Here is a 3,370-nt window from a genome sequence, read left to right as displayed (position 1 = left end):
TTACTATCACCTAGACTTACTGTAGGATACTGTAGGTACACCTGTATCTCACCTGACAGGTAACCAGACCAGACACCTTTACTATCACCTAGATTACTGTAGGTATACTGTGTAGGTACACCTGTATCTCACCTGACAGGTAACCAGACCAGGCACCTTTACTATCACCTAGACTTACTGTAGATTCCACTGTATCTCACCTGACAGGTACCAGACCAGCACCTTTACATCACCTAGACTTACTGTAGATCCACTGTATCTCACCCGACAGGTAACCAAGACCAGGCACCGTCACTATACCTAGAATTACTGTAGGATCACTGTATCTCACCTGACAGGTAACCAGACCACACACCTTTACTATCACCTAGACTTACTGTAGATCCACTGTATCTCACCTGACAGGTAACCAGACCAGGCACCTTTCTATCACCTAGGTGTCTGGTTACCTGTCAGGTGAGATACAGTGGACCTTAGGCACCAGGTATTCCATAGTGAACTTCTCCCGGGGAACCAGGTACACTTTGTGCTGGAAAACACAAGATCACAAATGTATTCACCTTGTATTATATCTCCGTATGGATCCTAAACATCCGGGAAGCAGGTACACTTTGTGCTGGAGGAAAGATCAACAAAGGTTCCTTTAAAGGCCCAGTGCACTCAAAAATGTGATTTTCCTGTGTTTTATACATATTTCCACACTATGAGGTTGGAATAATACTGCGAAAATGCCCTTTTAGTATAAGAGCCTGTTTTGGTGGGTTGGAGTTTTGGCCTTCCATGGTGACATCACCATGTGCTAAATTAGTTAATGGACCAATAAGAAAGAAAGTTCCAAACCTCTTTGTCAATAACAGCAAATTTTCAGTTTTCCTCTCCCCACCCAGACCACTCCGAGACAGTCCTAGTAAGATTCTTGCTTGAGAAATTTCCCTTTGCTAAGAAGCAATTTTAAAAATATATATTTTTTTTACCATTTTAATTGAAAACAATTAATTGCTACCAAGAAACGATTCGATATTGAGATAAAAACRTCTGCAGAGAACCTTCAACCGACGCAAATACAAAGGGAGAGAGGTGACAGCCTTGTCTTGTGCCTCTACCAATAAAGATCACCCTTTGAAACATGATTTGAAGGTCAAACAATGGCTGCGTCCCAATAATCTCTCCTTCCTCCTGAAGTGTGCACCTGTTCACTTCTCCCCACTAGTTTAAAAGCATTGCTTTGGTGTAGGCATAGGCTAAAGGGAGTTTCCACATCAATAATATATTTTCAAATCCATGAAGGTAAGTGAATGTAGGCATACTTCAGGAGAAAAGAGAGATGATTTAAAAACCAAGCATTGCTGACCATCTGCTGCTTCAAGCATTGCTGACCATCTGCTGCTCCAAGCATTGCTGACCATCTGCTGCTCTAAGCATTGCTGACCATCTGCTGCTCTAAGCATTGCTGACCATCTGCTGCTCTAAGCATTGCTGACCATCTGCTTCTCCAAGCATTGCTGACCATCTGCTGCTCCAAGCATTGCTGACCATCTGCTGTCTGTGTTTAACCCATCATGTTGATAAAGCGGCAGAAGCCTAGCGGTTAAGAGTGTTGAGCCAGTAACCGAAAAGGTCGTTGGTTCGAATCCCAGAAGCTGACTAGTTGAAAAACCTGTCAATGTGCTCTTGAGCAAGGCACTTAACCTTAATTGCTCCTGTAAATCAGTCTGGATAAAAGATGTCTGCTAAATAACTAACATGTATATACACACAGTATTACCAGGAAGAAGCTGCTCTGTCAGCGATCAGTTGGACCTCAGCATCAGTAGGGAGAGTAAAGACAGCCACGCGATTCATCTCATCGATGGTTACCACCCGACACAGGAAACTACACACAGATGAAAGAATGAGAGAGATGAATGATTGGTCAAGCTACACATTGAGAGAGAGATAACATCCATTCATGAAACACCAATGGAAGCCTGCTTCCTTTGTTGACAGCAACAGCTGTAAACAAAACACACACACACACACACACACACACACCACACACACACACACACACACACACACACACACACACACACACACACACACACACACACACACACACACCACACACACACACACACACACACACACACACGCACACACACACACACACCTATTTGCAGTGCAGCAGTGTGACGTGGTGCTGGTGTATCCTTCCGCCAGGTGTGTTGACGGACACAGAGAATGGTCTGTGGTGCTCCTCCTCACTGGCGTATTCTACCACCAGAACATAGTCCCCAGGACGCGGCACCCGCTACGCATCTGGACATGTAGCTGGTAGAGGAGAGACTCTATTACAGTCAGTGTTAACCCAGCTATGCTTCTGGACATGTAGCTTGTAGAGGAGACCCTTTACAGTCAGTGTTAACCCGGCTATGCTTCTGGACATGTAGCTGGTAGAGGAGAGACCCTATTACAGTCAGTGTTAACCCGGCTATGCTTCTGGACATGTAGCTGGTAGAGGAGAGACTCTATTCCAGTCAGTGTAACCCAGCTATGCTTCTGGACATGTAGCTGGTAGAGGAGAGACTCTATTCCAGTCAGTGTTAACCCGGCTATGCTTCTGGACATGTAGCTGGTAGAGGAGAGACTCTATTCCAGTCAGTGTTAACCGGCTATGCTTCTGGACATGTAGCTTGTAGAGAGAGAGACTCTATTACAGTCAGTGTTAACCCAGCTATGCTTCTGGACATGTAGCTGGTAGAGGAGAGACCCTATTACAGTCCAGTGTTTAAGTCATTACATTTCAAGTTATAAAGTTACTCATCTTACCATCACACACACCAACACACACACCATCACACACACCACACACACACCACACACACACACACACACCACCACCAACACACACACACACACACACACACACACACACACACACACACACCACACACACACACACAACACACACACACACCACACACACCACCACCACTCTCCTTCTCTACTCACATTGCTGCCACTGCAGACGGCCATGTCAGGTTGGCGAGGGGTGATCCTCTCCTGGTGGCAGGGTCTGGGCAGGTGGTTGTCGAACCTGCAGCTGCATCGTTACCAGAGAGGATGGGAACCCGTCCAGAGACAGATACTTGTAGAGCAAACAGCTATCACGGGAGAGACACAGAGAGACAAGTTCAAGTCTAGTCTAGTGCTGTAAACTATATATTAACAGAGATACTGACCTTTAGAAAACAGATTGTACCGAAAAATATGACGTTCAAGGGGTTTGGTGAATTAACATCCAATGCCAACACACAAAAGATGACAAAGCGGGGGGGTGGGGCGGGTGCGTGAATTGAAGAGGAGCGAAGAAGATGAAGAGGAGGAGGTG

General features: G+C 45.7%; 1 long non-coding RNA gene and 1 pseudogene across 1 annotated transcript; both read right to left on the bottom strand.

Moving 5' to 3' along the window:
* The window catches only part of LOC112076462 (laminin subunit alpha-5-like), a 17,732-nt pseudogene extending 16,206 nt beyond the window's left edge, over positions 1 to 1,526 (bottom strand).
* Positions 1,527 to 1,774: 248 nt separating this feature from the next.
* Positions 1,775 to 3,131, bottom strand: LOC139026038 (uncharacterized). Its single transcript, XR_011477745.1, has 3 exons — positions 2,992 to 3,131; positions 2,148 to 2,310; positions 1,775 to 1,873 (listed from the first exon to the last, which is right to left on the bottom strand). It is a non-coding gene; the product is annotated as an uncharacterized lncRNA (long non-coding RNA).
* Positions 3,132 to 3,370: the final 239 nt, after the last annotated feature.

Source organism: Salvelinus sp. IW2-2015, unplaced genomic scaffold, assembly GCF_002910315.2.
Source record: "Salvelinus sp. IW2-2015 unplaced genomic scaffold, ASM291031v2 Un_scaffold3765, whole genome shotgun sequence".
In the NCBI taxonomy this organism is placed as follows: domain Eukaryota; kingdom Metazoa; phylum Chordata; class Actinopteri; order Salmoniformes; family Salmonidae; genus Salvelinus; species Salvelinus sp. IW2-2015.
The sequence above is the reverse complement of the archived record's forward strand: the minus strand, read 5'-3'. Positions and strand labels throughout refer to the sequence as shown.